The sequence below is a fragment of the Protopterus annectens genome, chromosome 9.part0 (genome assembly GCF_019279795.1).
Source record: "Protopterus annectens isolate FY-2018-M chromosome 9.part0, PAN1.0, whole genome shotgun sequence".
NCBI classification, from domain to species: domain Eukaryota; kingdom Metazoa; phylum Chordata; order Ceratodontiformes; family Protopteridae; genus Protopterus; species Protopterus annectens.
This window is the reverse complement of record NC_056743.1, coordinates 349,835,530-349,855,561: the sequence shown is the minus strand read 5'-3', so window position 1 is coordinate 349,855,561 and position 20,032 is coordinate 349,835,530.

Sequence of the window (20,032 nt, the reverse complement as noted above, 5' to 3'; positions counted from 1 at the left end):
TACAATATACTACTTAGCTCAGTAGTGTTTAACACAGGTTTAGCCTGCATAGGATATAATATCCTACTTAGCTCAGTAGTGTTTAACGCAGGTTTAGCCTGCATATGATACAATATCCTACTTAGCTCAGTAGTGTTTAACACAGGTTTAGCCTGCATAGGATACAATGTACTACTTAGCTCAGTAGTGTTTAACACAGGTTTAGCCTGCATATCATACAATATCCTACTTAGCTCAGTAGTGTTTAACACAGGTTTAGCCTGCATAGGATACAATATACTACTTAGCTCAGTAGTGTTTAACACAGGTTTAGCCTGCATAGGATACAATATCCTACTTAGCTCAGTAGTGTTTAACACAGGTTTAGCCTGCATAGGATACAATACACTACTTAGCTCAGTAGTGTTTAACGCAGGTTTAGCCTGCATATCATACAATATCCTACTTAGCTCAGTAGTGTTTAACGCAGGTTTAGCCTGCATATGTTACAATATACTACTTAGCTCAGTAGTGTTTAACGCAGGTTTAGCCTGCATATGTTACAATATACTACTTAGCTCAGTAGTGTTGAACGCAGGTTTAGCCTGCACATGATACAATATACTACTTAGCTCAGTAGTGTTTAACACAGGTTTAGCCTGCATAGGATACAATATCCTACTTAGCTCAGTAGTGTTTAACACAGGTTTAGCCTGCATATCATACAATATCCTACTTAGCTCAGTAGTGTTTAACACAGGTTTAGCCTGCATAGGATACAATATACTACTTAACTCAGTAGTGTTTAACACAGGTTTATCCTGCATAGGATACAATATCCTACTTAGCTCAGTAGTGTTTAACACAGGTTTAGCCTGCATAGGATACAATATACTACTTAGCTCAGTAGTGTTGAACGCAGGTTTAAGCCTGCATATCATACAATATCCTACTTAGCTCAGTAGTGTTTAATGCAGGTTTAGCCTGCATATCATACAATATCCTACTTAGCTCAGTAGTGTTTAACGCAGGTTTAGCCTGCATATGTTACAATATACTACTTAGCTCAGTAGTGTTGAACGCAGGTTTAGCCTGCATATGATACAATATACTACTTAGCTCAATAGTGCTCAAAGCAGGTTTAGCCAGCATAATACACAATATAGTGCTTAGTTCACTAGTGTTTAACACAGATTTAGCCTGCATATGATTATTCCTCACGGCACTGCTCTTTGAAATCCTTCTCTGCGTATATATAGAAATGCATCAAATGTTTGTTCATATATTTTGCATTTTGACTTTGGCCAGTACAGATTAAAAAAAATATATATATACATATATATATATATATATATGTATATATATATATATATATATATATATATATATATATATATACATATATATATATATATATTTAAATGGCTGATGTTGTTCATCATATGTACAAGGATTACATTGCTTAATAATATATTTGCATTTTATTGGTGACATAAAGTTAGTTTTTTATCTTAAAAAAATAATATGAAGCTACAATGAGAAAAAAGAACCGTTCTGTTTCCCCCCAATGTAACTATTTCATAGATATTAGTCAGTCATACAAAATTAGTACTTAAAACCTTGGTAAAAATGTAAAACAGAGAAGACACAGACAACAATATTTAAAACAATTTTGTTTACCCATATAGACATACTTTACCAATATTACTGAGTCGTACAGTTAACCACCTTTGGTAAGAAGCACAAATGATGGAAATAACAGTTGAAACAACAAATCATACATAACCAGTCCAGATGGATAAAAGTCTAATTACAGACGTGAGATGAAGCAGGTAAACAGAGTACAAAATTCATCAAGGCCACACAATCCATGTTTCTTGAGTCACAGTTGTCTCTTATAATGATCATACAGCCATCTCTTTCCACATTATTCGGCAGTTAGAAAACGGAAGTGAAAGGGACAGGCATTCCTCTCAACCTCTTAGAGCAAGAAATCTGGGCAAAGCCATAAATAATAGTGGGGCAAATGCCCAAAAATAGGGACAATTTAAACATTGCTCTTACACACTTAGAAAGTTCATAGAATTGCAGATTTTGCATTAGCTGAATTTTCAAAGGATACAAAGTCAAATGTCTGCCATTATTTTCTAGCTTCAATTTTTAATGATTTGCAACTAATGTGCCAGAAAAAAAATTTTATGAAACACTGACCTAAAATATGAGGCAGAAATCTGGACATTCTGTCAAAATCTGTACAGTTGAAATGTATGTCTCACACATACACATTCACACTGCATGTACAGCTACAAACCATTTAGAGTCACCAACCTACCTACCCTTTTGTTGGGCTGTGGAAGAAAAACAGCAAAGGTAAATACCTAAATGAACACAGACAAGGCATGCAGACTCCACAATGAAAACACACCAGCTGAGAACTGAACCAGAAACATCATGTTTTGACACAACAATGCTACACTATGCCGCTCTGCAAACATTAACTAAACCATTGGGCTGGAACAACATTTTACAATAACTAAGGCAGGAAACCAATCTAATCATCACTAAAATATCAGAAAATGTCTTAAAAACAAAGAAAGGTGTGCATCTTGACATAATTTTTTTTAAAATACCTGAAATAAGTATCTTTATAATTACATGAAGGACAATCTAAAAAGTGCAAAAGTTATTTCAGTTACTGGAAAGTAATACAAAATTATTTGGTAACTAACATGGCTGCATTACCTGCTCCTGTATGGACATGTTGTGTTGTTTATAGGTTCATAGGTAGGTACTAGGCTATCGACCCTAGGGCCTATACAAGCCCAGCCAAAAAGGTACCCTGGCTTTTGCCACCCAAGAAAATTATTTTCCTGTGCCACTGTCGAGCAGAGCCACAGAAGTAATCCCCGGGGTGAATTTCCTATTTCCCATCCAATCAGTAAGCTAATGAGGAGCTTTCTTTGATATAGATAGGTAGTTTATTCCAGAGTATTTGAAGTCTCTGGGACAGGAATCTATCCCTCCAGAATGTTCTGTTTATTGTGGTGACACGATTTAGGTCCCCAGACCATGTAGCTCAGAGGGATTGGGACTTCTTTAAGTGGAGCATGTCCAACAGCTCTGGGTTTGACATAGCTTTGTATGTTAGGTAGAGATCACCTCTGAGTAGGTGATATGCGACAGAGTAAAGCTGGAGTTTTTTGAGACTGTCTGCATAGGGCATCTGTTTCAGGCTGGTAATCCTCTTTGTGAGGTATTTCTGTGGCCTTTCCAGTTGTTGTAGATGTCTTGTGAGGTACATACCAAAAGGGGCATTGTACTCTATAATGGATCTAATGAGTGATGAGTAGAAGGGAACAATGACCTTTTTTTCTGGATGAGAAACCTTTTATGATGAGGTGTGCCACATAGAAGGATTTCCTGACCACTGGGCAATGTGATTATCAAAGGAGAGACTACTGTCTACCTGTGCCCCAAGGTCTCTTATCACACTTTCAGTGTTAAGTAGACTACCACCTATGTGGTACTTCATGGGTACAGAGTTTTTACCAAAGGGGATGACAATGCACTTTTTGGCATTGAGCTTGAGGCCATGGCTTTGACACTAGGCATCTGTCTCAGTGAGGCCCTTTTGTAGGATGCCCACATCGTTAGGAGTTTCGATTATGGCTCCTAGTTTGCAGTCATCTGCAAACTTCATTAGCCAAAGATCTTCTATGTTAGCCTGTACTTCAGAGACGTAGATACCAAACAGGAGAGGATCCAGGACTGAACCCCGTGGTACACCACTTGTCACTGGTCTAAAGTTGGATTTGGAGTCTGCTACTTTCACAGTGTGGGTTCTGTCAGTGAGGCAGTTTGCAACCCATCTTGTGACATAGGGATTTAAAATCCCTATCTATAATTCCAGAGTGGGGGATGGTGTCGAAAGCCTTGGCAAGATCTAGATAGGCTGTGTGAACCATCTTACCCTCGTCCATGGTTTTGGTGACTGCTACAAAGAAGTCTATCAGGTTTAGGAGACATAATCTGCCTTTTACAAACCTGAACTAGGTAGGGTCCAGAGTTTGGAGAATACCAATATCTTTGTTTATAAGTTCCATGATGATACATTCCATGGCCTTGCAGACCAGGCTCATCAAGCTAATGGGGCAGTAGTTCCTGGGGTCCGTGGTGGTTCCCCCCTTGTGGAGTGGGATAACCATCATTGTGTGCCATTCAGCAGGCACAAAGCCTGAGGTGTGGCTATGATTGAACATGGTACTTAGGTGGGGTGCCAGTTCATTCTGTAGTTCATGTAAAACGCAGCCTGGGATGTTGTCTGGTCCCATGGATGCTGTGTTCTTGGGTTTGGAGAGTGTGGCTTTTACCTGTGCAGCCATGATTACAGGAACTTTGCATTCTTCTGGTATAGAGATGGGTCCTTTAGGGGGTGAGAGGGGAGTAAAGTTAGCACTGAACCTATCTGCCAGGATGTTGGCAATATCAGTTGGGTTTGTATATTTAGTGCCATTTTGCTGTAACTCAGAGCAGATCTGAGTGTTGCCATTGAGGTTCTTGACATAGCTATAGAATGCTTTGTGGTTGTCTTTAGAATCAGTGGCAATTTTGTTTTCATAACTAGCTTTGGAGGATTTTATCAGGGATCACAGCTTCTTACTAAGGCTGACCAGGGAGCTCCTCCACTCATGGAATTTTACTCTCTTTTGCAACAGTTTCTTCCTTCTGTTGTACAGTTTGTTTATGGCAGAGGACCACCAGATTGGCTTCCTTTTTTTTGGAGGATAGTGTCTTGGTTCTTTTTGGGATAGCACGATCCATTCACATGTGTAAGTGCTTATAAAGTGCAACTGTGTAGGATTCAGTAGTCGTAACTGTAATGTCCATCTGCATGGGTGTCATGAAGTTCACCACTTCTGTCTTAAGAAGCATGAAGTTGGCTTTGGAGAATTTTTTTACCATGGTTTCCTTAATGGGGGTGGGGGCAGGATGTGGATATCTAGGGTGATTAGCTCATGGTCAGACTGGACCAATGAGACGTTGACTTCAGGTGTGGAACACCGGTCACTCATGTTGGTAATGACTAGATCTAGGATATTGTTGCCCCTGGTGGGGATGTGGATAAGTATATCCAGGGCATTGGAGTTTATGAATTCCAGAAAGCATTGAGCGAAGGAGTTGGCACATGAATAGTTTTCCAAGTTAATGTTGGGGTAGTTGAAATCGCCCATTATTAGGGTGTTTGGTTGAACCCTAATATTTTCCAGTACATCAAGAAAAGAGGAGTGGGAATTCTGGGGCATGGTGGGGGATCTGTAGCAAGCTACAATTTGGATTGCAGTTTTGCCCAGAGTTAGTTGCACTTGTATAACCTCGGATGCATTATGCTGAGCAACAAGTCTGGAAGTGTGGATATCCTTAATGAATATGGACACACCTCCGCCTTTGGTGTTCCGGTCCAGGTTACATGGCCGAAACGTGTGGTATGAGTTCTAGCCTGGTAGTGCAGGGGTGCTCTCTGGAGCCTTGAACCAGGTCTCAGTCACTGCGCAGATATCGATGTTCTCCATTTTAAGGAGTGCCTCGAGTGAGTGCATTTTGAGATTTAAATTTCTAGTATTGAGTAGCATCAATCTCAGTTTTTGCTTACCTGTTCCTGTTATGGTGGTGAATTTGTCATTTGTACCTTACCTAAAAGAGGCACTATAGGGGTGGCAAGAACCTTAGCCAGTATCCGGAATCCCAGGGGCGACAGGTGCAGGCCATCTCTTGCAAAGCATCGTGGTCTGCCTGGGCTACAAGAATGGAGAGCTCTTCCATGTCTCTTTTCATGTAGTACAGGGAGATACATCTCAGGTCGTTCACACCAACATGGACAATGACAGAGTCATATTTTTATTTGTTGTGGAGTGACCTGAGTGCTTGGGTTATGTGGTGGATCCTGGCACCCGACAGGCAGCTGACAGTAACCTTCTCCTTGTTTAGCCTGGTGAGTGGGACATCAGTGTGCCTGACTATAGAGTCACCTATGACTAGTGTGTTGGATACGTTCTTTTGGCTTATTGGCTGTGGCACACTCAGTCTGTGGGCTATGTTGTCATTTGGGTTGCGGTGGGCAGATGAGGCTGCTTGCATTTCTGCTTTGGAGGTCTCTTTTGCTTGACCAGATTATTACCGAGAGCCTCTGCGAATGTTTTTGTGTTACTATGTGTGGATTTTGGTGGTGTAGATTTAGTAAGACTGTGATGAGTGTGGTGTGGTGCAAATGTTTACCTTCTCCTCATGACTGTCAAGTTCAGTCTTGGTTGGAGAGAGCTTTACCTCCAGTTTGGCTAGATAAGTGCATCTCTCACAGGTTGTAGTGTTGGGTAGTAGGAGGAGAGGGTTGTCTGTGTACATGAGGCAATTTCTACATTACCCCAAGATGCTCAGATTCATCAGATAGACAGGACAGAACACTGGGAGCTGACCCTTGGACATGCCTGAATAAAAAACTATTTTCCTCTAGATAAGTGAGGAAAGTGAGTACAAGAGCTGTTTTTCTATAAGCAAGTGAGGAAAGTAAGTACAAAAACTGTTTTCCTCTAGGTAATGAGGAAGGTTGAGTGCTGTAGTAATGTTTCCTTAATATAATTCCTTAAAACTAATGTTTATGTTTCCCCATCTGTGTGTCCCTGGATTACCTGACAGAATCCTTCACTTCGCAATCTGTAATCAAAGTCTCTCCCAACTTTGCTTGTGCTCACATATTTGGTAAAATGTGATTTAGAGTACAATGTTTGTTTTCTTAAGTATTTTAAATATCCAGTACTATATTATGTTTGTTAAATATTCTGTCATGTGCCATAAAGAGGTTCTGTTATTTTTCCAGTGTTCTCTGCAGCATATAGTGGCATTTTGAAGTACTTATTTCAGTGTCACAAACCTTATAAATGTTCTTCGTTTGGAATCTTTAGTGGCATTGGAGGCTGAAGTGACATATGTTAAGCATTTCTCTAAAAAAATTATTTGCATAGACTTTGATCTTTCTATCAATCTGCTGGGTACCTTTTTTAATTTATCTTCTGATCTTTTCATAATGGATACCATATTGGTAGTCAATATTTAAGTTTATTTTTCCCAGACCAATAAACTGCGGCATTGATATCTCAGGGCTTCTTAATGCAATGTAAACTAATCTCACTGTGTTCTGTTTACATCTGTATAGAAGTTTACACATTTTTCAAATACTGGTTTATTTATCACCTATGCGCTAAAAAGCCTTGTGTAGTGTTGTCGCTGTTACTGGTATTTTTTAAAGCTATATTGCTCTTTTTTTTTTTTTTGAAATATACGAGTGCTGCTGAATACCTTTCCCTGAGGAAAGGGAAGCTGCAGTTTTAGTGTTATATGCCTGCATGTTTAACTTGTATGACTGCCCACCCCCAGTAAAGGACTGCACGTTCCTTTAAAAATTAATAAAATTACAACAGACTCTACTCAATGAAGAGATTCATAAGAGGTTAATCTGCAAGCTATTGTCTACTGCTGTGCACTTTCCTATCCTCAATTTCCCAAACCCTAGTATGTTTACATATTACAGTGTCTTAATGTATAATCTGTGCTGATTTGTGTCTCAGATTTGATTTATACCTCTACAGCAAGACTGTAAAAAAAGGATTATTAATTTTTTTCCAGCACTCTAAAGAGTTTGTGGGGGAGTTGAAATCCTATGTGTGTGTGTGTGTGTGTGTGTGTGTGTGTGTGTGTGTGTAGAAGACATCCACAACACCATACACTTTCTAGCATAATGTAAATGTAGAGATCACTGTATCTCAGAGAATGTTTAACTTCTCCAACATTGACAATGTTCAAAAATAACATTCTCTACAACAGCTATTTAATTTTACAACAGTTTTTATTTATTTAAATTTTACAGTATTTGCTGTATTATCTTCTGCATAATTGCAAGAACATGAGACAGCAAACTTACTGGTCTGCACCTTAAGGAAAGACTGACTCAGTGTGCAAAGGCCCTACTCAAATTGAATACATTTTTATACGCCGTTATACATATCAGACTTAAAATCCAGTGTTCCATCCATTTCTAATAACTTTAGCTGTTATCTTTGAACAATCTTTTCCACAAGCATATTGATCTGTCATTGCATATGTGTTGTTTCTCTTGTAAGCATATAAAAGTTTGTTTTCCCCCAGTGCGAGGGTTCACATGTAATATATCATGTACTTTTTTATTAATGAGCAGTTGACCAAAGATCCTGTACAATGTAGCTTACAAAAAAAAAAAGAAATGAATCAATCTAGTAAAATTCTTTGAACAGATTATCAAAGACATGTTTGAGGATTGTCAGCTCAACAAACACTTTCTCCATACCAAAGACATGTAAACTGGCAACACTTGTAAAACCTCTGATGAACAGGATGAGACAAACTCCACACAGAAAACACCACCGTAAAAAGTGAAAAAGAGAACAAAGTATTGAGAGACTGCAGTGCAAACCCCTGGCACAATATTTCTGATCTGAGAGGAAGAATGCAATGATAGGAAAGAAAGATTGCAGCAAAGAAAATCAATCAGAAAGTGTTCAGTTTTAGAGAAGCAAATGAAGGTTGTGGTAGAAAACCTGAAGAAGTACAAAGCATCAGTTCACAAGCTACATTGTCACTACATATGCCACACAGAAATGGTTGGTTTAGTACACAATACTAAACAGAAAGACTGAGCAGCAGTTCAAAGAAACCATTATAATAAACTGTCAGACTGAAAACATTTCAAATAACAGATGGCATCGCTACCCACCCAAAGGGAACCTTTGAGTGCACACATCATCCTAACTCTATACAAGAGCTCAGAGGCTACACCACAGCAATGCATGTGATCCTAGAGTAAAACTTCTTATTCTAAACACACTTTTCTTTAACATCAGTGGTCTTTTCTGCAGAGTTTTGGAAAACCATAATTATGTTCTGCCTGGTTAATTCAACTGCAACCCAGCCAGTTCAGTGTCACACTCTGCAGGTGTCATGGAAATCTCCACTAAACTTTACTGAGGTTAAAGTCTGAGAAGACAACTAGTCTGGGTTTATACTTTCCAAAAGAATTTAACAACAGATAGAGGCAGTAATATGGTACTTCAAAATATTTAGCTTGTTGCAGGAAAGAAATGAAGACTACGAGAAACGGACAATTAAGTTACAAAAAAACCTAAAAAAATCACTTATGTATGGCCTTAACAGAGAATATTAAAGATTTAGTAGTTATCAGGACACCCACTGATATTTCATGTCCACAGACAGTGCACAGCGTAACATGATAAAATATCTACTTACATGTTCCAGACTACACAGAACATCACACCTCGTCATGTACAGTACCTTACAAATAACTCAGGCAGGTGTCATCACACACTCAGCAGGGATACAATAGCAAATTTCTATAATCATCTAACTCAGAACTAGGTGACTGCACCTATCACCCTTCACCAGTGACTACTGCAGCTAGCATGTCATGACAATGCCTACAACACAGCCCTTCATCAATAATCGTACAACAGTTAAGGTGTCAAGCACTGGACAACAGAAAGGGCTTCTGTTGGTATGCATGTGTGACCACACTCTGGATGTAAACTGCAGTCTGTTTGAGTGTGTGCAGTTGGGAGTGCAAGCAGATCAGTGTGAGAGCATCTGGGAGTGCAAGCAGCTCAGGTGTGCAAGCAGCTCAGTGTAAAAGCAACTGGAAGTGCAAGCAGCTCAGTTGCAAGCAGCTGGGAGAGCAAGCAGGTGGGAGGGCAAGCAGCTGGACCTTTGTAAAGAATTATATGCCATTTGTATATCAAACTGATTTGTACAGGTGCTTGTGTTGAAAATGTACCAACAGTGGGTCCTGCTGGGCAGCAAATAAATACACCTGTATGTCAGACTATATTGTAACAGTTGAAATTAATATATTGTAACAAAAGATACTGGAAGAAAATAGGTTAATCTCAGTCCAGCAAACTTTGAAAAAATATTCTGAAATTAAATTACTTGATTTAGGCCATAAATATTGTATCTTACAGTTATGATTGAAGCCAGAGACCGAATGTGTGTGAAAAACAGGACTATGAATCCTACTGTAATGTCATTATGGTTGAACTAATTGCTACCTTGAAAGGATGGACATTTTTTAATTTTTTTTAGCTTCCAGATATTGTAACATATCTTAGCAAAGCTCTGTGTGTGCATTGTGACAATTATGTGCTAGATTCTGTTTCAGATTCTAGTAAAGGGGATAGTGTGGGAGCATGACGTCAGGTGACCAGATATATGTGATGTCATTCTATAATCCAGCACTGAAATGATGTTTTAATACTAGGTGAGACTGATGTCTCAGGGCAGTCTGTTTGTGAAACCTGACAAAGAAGGATCCCCTTACCAACATCATCTTGCCTTGTTCCAGTAAGTGAACTAGGGAACAGTAATTATTTAGATCATTCCGTTATATATAATGAGATTAGTTAAGTACTGTTTTTCTATATCTGTGTGAACCTGTTATTTATAATATATCCTGTGATTTAAACTATAGTGTTTATTGTAAATAGATATTTTTTATTTTCATGTTCATTTGTTATTTATTATTAGATATATTTAAACTTTTCATTGTTGCTGGTCTTTTAGAGACTATTTTAACCTTTGTGAGTACTTATATTTATTTGGTGAAACTGGCTGCTCCTGGAAGCCTTGCAGTATTGCTCAAACACTACCATTTGTATTAGTATTAAGTTTACTCAGTATAATTGGATACCCTGGTAAGAGCCTTAGAGTAGTTGGCTTTGGAGTGCTCTGGTGGCAGTATCTGCCTTATAGTCTGGGCAGCGGGATCATAACTGGTAAATCAGTGCCAGACTTTCTGAGGTGTGTGTGTGTGTGTGTGTGTGTGTGTGTGTGTGTGTGTGTGTGTGTGTGTGTGTGTGTGTGTGTGTGTGTGTGTGTGTGTGTGTGTGTGTGTGTGTGTGTGTGTGTGTGTGTGTGTGTGTGTGTGTGTGTGTGTGTGTGAAAATCAAATCTCAAAGAGTGTGCATGTCAGCTACTTGGAGCAGGAACACAGAGCACTGGTTTCACAGACAGGGTGGTGGAGGACTTGGCTTGGAACACTCAGCTGAGGACTCAGTTCTATAGCTGTGTCATTTGAGGCATGGAGAGAGAGCGAGAGAGAACCCATCCCTAAAACGGAGTGTGTTTCCACTGTGGTCTTAAGGAAAATTTTGCTTGGTGCAGAGAGCTGCATCTGAAAATACTGTGTGCATCTATTTTTGTTCCAAGTGAACATCCCTCACCAGTGTCAGTCATGAGGATTGAGGCTCCTTGATTACTGGACCAGAGTAGGGACATCAGTGGGAGTACAAGCAGCTTGGTGTGCAAGCAGCTGGGACATAGCAGGGTTCACAATTGTGTTGACTACGTATGCAGTAACTCTGCATGTGTCTCTTGTCTTTGTCATTTTACTCTGCAGCTTTTCTACATTTTTGCTTATATGTCTAATGAATTCACTTACTATGTTTGTCAGCCAAATGTTTGTAAAAATGATCTTCATAAATTCAAATTCTATTACTGGTATTTAGTACATCACGGTTCATTTTTTATAACAATTGTTTTATACATAAAATGATCTTTTAAGTGATTTCTGTTCATTTCTACATCCTTTTTTTACTCTCCTATTGCACTTTTTTTTACCATGCCTTGTTTATTGGCCATTTATATTCTTCCTTGACTTTCTCTCTAAATATACCATAAGCCTGTTTTCCCCTCAGTTCCTATTGCAATTCATTTTTGCTTTAGGCTAGCTTACCTTTAATTTCTCTAAATATTAAATGATTGTCATATAACTTGTATCAGTTCTTAACCAATGTTTTTATATTATGTATAATTTGTAATAATTATTAAACTACATATGTTTTTATTTTATTTTTTAAGATTGTAAAATTATTGTTCTTAAATGTTTTATAATAATGTGGACCTTTTCTCCCCAGGCCTACACTAATAATGGGCTTCCACCAAGTCAAACTTCCCCTCTAATCAAATCTCTTTAAATAAATAAGTAAATACAATATTTTCTATTAGTGTTATCGAGATGTAATTTAAGTATTGTAGCACAGCTTTTATTTTTTAACATCCTGGATTGCTTTTACGGTGTGCTTGTGTGTTTTTGTGAAAGACAGAGAGGGAGACAGACTCAAGTTTTTCAAAGGTTAATAATGTAGATGTAAACTGTATTGCACATCATATATATCTGATTCAGCTAACTTGGGAATAAACAATTGGTTCTGCATGTAGGAGGTATACAACACAACTACAACAGATTTCTTAAAAACTCAACAACATACATCAGGCACTGAGCTTTAAAGGACTCCATTTCACATTATTCAGAATCTCACTATCATGTGCTTGAATGCAGAGGAAGAAAAACTGAAAATTACAAACAAAACTATTGCAGTCAGAATCAGGTGAAGATGCCAACAGCAGAATACAAGAATATGTTTTAGTCAATGGCTGCACTTACCATAACAAGGTTTATGAGATGTACAGTTTGCACACTTTATGATAATCCCAGGTAGAAACTATGAAGCTCCCAAGCAGACAACGCCATTTCATTTATGTATAAGAAATGTTCTCTTGATGTTGTAGTGATTCAGCCTTCATAAAGTATCTAGTTTACAGTTCCTGGGCTTCACAACAGTGGTACTTCTGCCCTCATCACATGATGTTGCTTCATCCAAGTAACACAGTGATTGTTTATTTTTAATGGTCATTTTCATCAATATCACATCCCTTTCACCTCTGAAGAAGACAATAAATATGCCAGAGTTAAAATGGATTTCTTCACACGGATAAAAAAACTTTACAGCCATAGCGTATCCATGCATACATCTCAAAACAGTACAATCATACTTTCCACCCAATGCAATTCATGTCACAGCATTTTAAAAACTTGTATATATTGTCAAACTTTTTATATAAAATTTATACATATAAACTGTTCTGCAAAGCCAAGCACTTTAAAAAATGTTGCATGAAACAGTATATATTTGTCATGACTTTAACATATTTCGTCTTTACTGGCAATGAAGTATAACTATTTAAAACAATATATATGCAGTTTTATATGTCTTTGCATGAACAGCTATATTTGGGCAAAATATGAATTAACATGCAAACACAATTAGAATCTAATGTACAGCACACCTAGCCCTTTGAGATCTCTTTGCCTGTTATCCATGCCCATTTAAATACTAATGTCACTATGACCGGTACTAGACAGGGTGTCACTGCTATCACCGGAAGCATTCTTTACTCCCTTATAGGTCATCAGTGTAAAGGTTTAATAAGGAAACATATTGGGTTAATCAGTGCACTCATTCACTGCAAATAGGGATGCAAAGGCTGGTATTCATCGTCAGGGGCTTTGCATTTTCATAGCAGTAATCCATGAAGAGCATAACTACATAGATAAGCAAATTCTGGACTTTCAGTATGAATATAGAAATGTGGAGGGTTTTTTGTAAACACACCCCTCTACCACAAAAGTGTTACATGCTTAACGCATAAGTGATAGGGGATGGCTAATAAGCAGATAAGGAGCCTTAGAAATTAGTGAAAGAGTAGGATTCATAGAGACGCAATAATGTGCATACTAAGTGTATAAATGGCCCGGAACGTATGACAATAAACAGAAGTTTACCAGGAAAATATGGAGATGCGCGTGAAAGGAAAAAAAGGAGGTATAGTAATGCCAGACATTTTAAAAGGAGGTATAGTAATGCCAGACATTTTAAAAGGAGGTATAGTAATGCCAGACATTTTAAAAGGAGGTATAGTAATGCCAAACATTTTAAAAGGGGGTATAGTAATGCCAAACATTTTAAAAGGAGGTATAGTAATGCCAGACATTTTAAAAGGAGGTAAAGTTATTGAACTTATTTGTACTGTATTTTAATGCTTGTGCATATTTGAGCAAAGTACTGAAGGGGTCCTTTGGGGAAATGTTTCATTTTGGTGATTGTGCATACTTGGACATATTTCTGAAGGAGTTTCTGGGGGAAATAATTAATTTGTGCAGTAGTGAGAGTTGAGTACAAGTTTGTGGATTGCAACTCAAATATCAAAGGTAAGCATCACTTTTAGCAATGGATGCATGGGGTCTACTTCACCCTGTCGAAGGCCGACAATATCAAAGCTGATATTGTTGGCACCAAAATGTCGAAAGTAAAAGTCATCGTGCATGTAAATGGAAATCTCTGTAAGGGGATATTTCCATTTACTGCAATGTAGTGCGATCTCAGAGTTGGTATATTTAAGTAGGGGGGGTGTAGGTGGGCTTGCCCCCCTGCTTGCAAAGGTAAGTTTTTTATTATTTTTGTGTTTAGGCATTTTTGTTTTATCTTTCGATGTTTCAGAATTCGATGATATGGTGTCGACCATATCAGATTTGATATTCTGAAACTTCGATAAGATAATATAGACACAGATGCATGTATGTATGTATGAAGTATGTCCGACTATGAATTGCAAAATCACCTCATTAACATATGGCACTTTACAACATTTCTCATTTGCATCTCATTATTTTAAGGTACTTCACATTATCATAAATGGCTTCTATAAATTGTGCCTTTGGTACTCATTTATAAACATCGGGGATATCCCTATTGCATTTGCATAATTGACTAGAAATACCACCCAAACACATTGATGTTCTGGCTAAATTAAGTCACTGGGTTAAATAAGGATGTATGCTTTTTAAGTATTTTGATAGAAAGATCTGGATTTCCTGGCGCAGACACTGTCATATATTTGAGGCAGATACCCCCTCAAATTATTACTCAGCTGCTGTTTCCATGGAATGTCCTTGATGCTGACAAATGTTATGGCTTTAATTATATTTTACATACATTTCTGTCTCCCATCCCAACAGGCTCTGGCAGAACTGGGTCACAGTTCAATGAATCATGCCTCACATCTTAAAAATCTACTGAATTGGGAGCTACTGAAGTTGGGCTATAGCCAGTTTCTTTTAAATTATATCTGGTTTACCAAGCGTAGCACATATTCCATCAGGGGCTGTGTTATTATTTATTTCATTTTTCTCTGTGATGGAATAATTGAAAGCTTATCATTTAAATGTTAAGACTTTATGCTTCGTTTTCACTTGGAAAGAATAGATATGCCAGAAAACGATAAGTATTTTTGTGGACCCAAGTATTATAACAGTTAATATATAACTACATGCATCAGACGTACGTCTTTCTAAAAAGTACACAGACTAATATTCAGTCCTCTGGAGCCAAACCTAAATGAATGGTACCTAAAAAGACCTACTCTGTGGTTGGACAGTCCGCGTTTACAGGTACTGTTAACCCTCAGGCAGTTAATGTTTGTAATGAAGCAAAAGAGTCACAAACGGAAAGGTTTGGACTAATTTCTTGAATGCAATTTTAATTTTGACAATTGTAATTACAAATCTAAAACTGAGACATTTTCCACTAGAGCCAAAGGGGACAATAAGACTTTGAAAGACCTTATTTATGACTTTGGCAAAAAGTTAGGTTTGCTCAAAAGTTTGCAGATAGATAATATGTATTTAAAACGATGTCTTGACTTAAAAATTGTACCCATGGCCCTTAGATTTTTCAAACAGCCCATGGGAGTTGACATGGATGAATGCAACATTCAGGAATGTAATAAGCTATTTGATAATTTTGGTCTCAGTTTTATTGAATTTATTATCAAATGTAATGACAAAAAGCTATGTGCATTAATGGCAGAAATTGAGCATTTGAATGAAACTTATCAATGATTTACTTTTTACTGAATGGCAAAGTTTTTTTCACAAACAGTATGAGTGGGTTGACAAAAACTGTAAAAAACATTTTGATAGGAACTGTAAGAAACTAAAAAGAGATATGGACCAATATGAAAAACATCAGAAATATAGATGGAGAAATCAAAATGCAGACACTGACCGGATATTCAAACAAAGGGACAGTGATTTTCCCAGAGGATATGGGTATAGGAACAATGGTTACAATGGTAGTAACAATAATAGTAGGAATTTTTTAGGGAAAAGGAGAAATTTTCGCTATGCACAGGAGACACAACTAGCTCCTGACTATACCAATTGGAAGGAAATGAAACAACAAGGAAATTGGAGAAATTAGATTACGGCCACAAAATAGTTAAACATAATGATGTTCATTATAGTTTGGGAGATTTTAGTGTTTTTAATTATACTGATTTTAAATTAGAGAAAGAACATTTCACATTGTTCTCCAGAGGAATGAAATTTATCCGTAATACTAAATTTAATATCACTGAGTATATAGTGGAGTTTAAACAATTTACGTGGAAGCTTAATTTAGCTATATATTTCCAGGACAATAGTAGGGCAAGTGTAAATAAAATGTTCAAAAAGGCTAGCACTTTTATACCCCCCTGAATCCTACATTGGCCACCTTTGAGAAGATTGTGATTGACGAGATTTATAAGGCATATTGTCATTGTAAAAATGAAAAAATTAAATATAATTTAAGTAAAAATGAATATGTACTTTTAAAACAAATACCGGATGACCATCAAATTCGGGTTATGAAACCCGATAAAGGGGGTGGGGTTGTTCTCTACAATACTCAAGAATATATCAACAAAATGCATACAATTTTACTCAATTCAGGGAATTATGAAATTTCATCTTTGAATGAAGTATATACTGGACATCACAAAATAGATTTATATTTAGAAGAATTTTTTTAGACAATAGAATTGACCCTGAATTGTATAATTATTTAAGTGTAAAGGATCTAGTGTTAGAAACTATAGTGGGGATACAGAAAGCACATAAAGATCTAGTAGACCCACCCTTTAGACCCATTATTTTGGGGAACAAATCCAAAACTTTCCCTTTTGGACAAGTGATAGATACTTGGTTGAAATCAATATATATATATATAAAAAAATCCCATATTGTTATTGATTCGTGGGATTTTTTGTGTCAACTAACTCCTGACAAATGTAAGGAAGGTATTATTTTTGCAGCTATAGATGTAATAGATCTTTTCTCATGTATTCCTGAAGAGGAAAATCTCAGAAGGTTCAAGCGCAGCATACAAAAATATGCTGATTATTCTTGGGACAGAACACTCCTAATTTTAGAGTTTATGGATATAGTTTTAAAGCACAACTATATCTTTTATGAAGGTGAATACTATAGACAATGTAATGGTGTGGCAATGGGTGCAGCTTGTGCACCCATTTTTGCTAACATTGTCTTGTTAAACTGGGAGGAGGAATGTAGATTTGAAAGTAAATGGTACAGTTCAATCAATCAGTTGTTATGTCTGGTTTTTGGACAACATTTTTATTTTATGGAATGGTTCCATGGATGAATTGCAGATGTTTTTTGACTATTTAAATTCCTCAAGTGAGTATTTGAAATTCACTTACACGAGTAATAGAAAGGGTATATCCTACTGGCAAATTTATATATATAGAAAATGGTCATTTTGGTTCGAAAAATGCATAGAAAAAGTACCTTTAGCAATGCATACTTGGAATTTTCCAGCTGTTATCCCTATAGTCAAAAGGCTAGCATAATTATGGGACATTGTATTAGGGCAGCAAGAATGACCTCAGGATACAATGACATGGTTAAGGAACTTGAATTTATTGGGAGTATGTTCATGAAAAGGGGATACCCCACTAACCTTATAGATACTACTATTAATTATGTTAGGGACAAGTGGGGTAAGAAATATAAACCCCTTTTAGGTATGAGACTGGAGAATATGCAATCAATGAACACAGAATTTTTGGAAAATCAGAATCAGTTCCAACTGGCATGTATATTACAATATGGAACTCATTCCAAGGATATACGTAATATAATTACATGCAATTGGATTATTATGAAATCAGATGAAAATATCTATAAATTATTAGGAAAACAGCCTACATTTGTCTATAAGACAGGATTAAACCTCAAGAACAAATCTGAGATGAAGATTAATGGCAAGAGGAATAGGAATAAAGAGGGGGGTACTCACAAATGTGGACACTGTAATCAATGCTATGCCCTTTTGGAAGACGTTACCATAAAATTGGAAAATATAAGTCAAACTACTTTAAAGTTCCAAAATGGGAATTGTCGAACACAACACATGGTTTACCTAGCGAAATGTACAAAATGTCCTTGTTTTTACGTAGGGAAAACTGACAGATGTCCAAGGAATAGGATATATGATCATTTTTACTGCATTTGAAAAAAAGATATAACTAATGCATTGTACAGACACCTAGTCAAAAGCCCTAGTTGTGAAGACTTTAAATTTGCAATATTAGAACATGTGTTACACAACCCCAGGGGGGTTAACATCAGTAAAATTTAAATGAAAGGGAAACTAGATGGCATATTTTATTGAATTCAACAGTAAATCCAGGTATAAATGATGGTATATCCATCAAGCCCATATTGGAACTAAAGGTGTAGTGTTAGCTGATGGTAGGGAAAGGACATGACCCATTAAAGTAGGTATTAGTATATACTTAATATTTTTAATATGCATTGTTTTTATCCACTTGTTTTATACATATTATTTATACATACATTTTTTTACACTCATGTGTATTTAATTAGGGATTGCATGCATTGTGATTTTATATAGTATTAGGGCATCTTATGTACATATATACATTCATTTTTATGGTCAAAAGATTAATTAGAAATTGATGGCACTGTGCACTTTAAATTTGAATTCATTGTTGTATTACTTTGAGCTGATTGGTTTATAATTGTATTTAAACAAGGATGATATATGTTTCAGTGTTCTGATGAAGTCGATGATGTAGATGAAAGCACTCAACTATGTTAAATTCGCATGTTTATTAAAGTGAACTTTTTTCATATGTTCAGTTTTGCTGCATATTTTTGAATCTGGATACCCCATTCAGCGGCATTGTGTGTTTTCAATTTACTTAATATTCAGCCCTACATGATTAAATATTTAGACAAGAAAACGCTGTAAATATCATACACTTTCTAGGGCTGTTTTCTTAAGTAGAGGTATGATATAGGAACAGAATGGCTTAACACGAGTTTATCCTGAATACGAGCTGTCAAAAATAGTTTATATTTGGAGGAAGTTTGTTACCTTTCCCTTTCAGAGTTCAACAAAGCATATAAAGCACAAAGATTTTACATAAAGACTCATTATACTTATATCTTACAGTTAAGTGGTTGATTACAACCATTTTTGTCAAAGAAACCCTTCTACAAGAAAAAATAATGTCAAGCTGAAATCTAGAAGTAACAGTAATGATTTCCTTAACAAGATCCTATCTTCATGCCTGTAACAAGTTTTTTACCATATAAAATATCTAGATTTGAATACATCTTACACCCAAAGAGTTCACATGTGAATCCACCTTTTTCTTAATTCATACCTTAGCCATAAATAATTCAGACATTTCACTCATTCTTTACATGATCCTGCTAAACTATATACAGGATCAGGCACAGAACTGGAAAGGAAGCACACAGCCCTTGTTTTAACGATATTCATATCAATATGTAATGTAGTTAAAGCGGCCTATGACTACTTCAGAATGGACACGTTGTCAGTGAACACATCATAAAAAACAACTGCATTATCAGTGTACATTAACATTCTGGTGCTAAAATCACGATTGAAGGTGAGAGCTGATAAACACTGTAAAAAGGCTATAAAATACAGCACAACTCATCTGAGAGATAGAGCAATAATCATCAACTCTAGTAATACTGACTCTACTACTTAAAAAAAGAATGAAACCATTAATAATACTTCATTATAAATGTTTTCTTTGCTTTAAAAGAATGTCAGTGTTCTACTGAAGGACAGTATAAAATGCTTTAGAATAATCCACAAAACTGTTGTGTTACTAGCAGAAAGTAGATTGGCCTGACTTGCCCATGTTAGCAACACTATTAATGTTGTGGATGTAGAACAATTTTTATGAGACCATGCTGATGACTTCTTAACAAGCA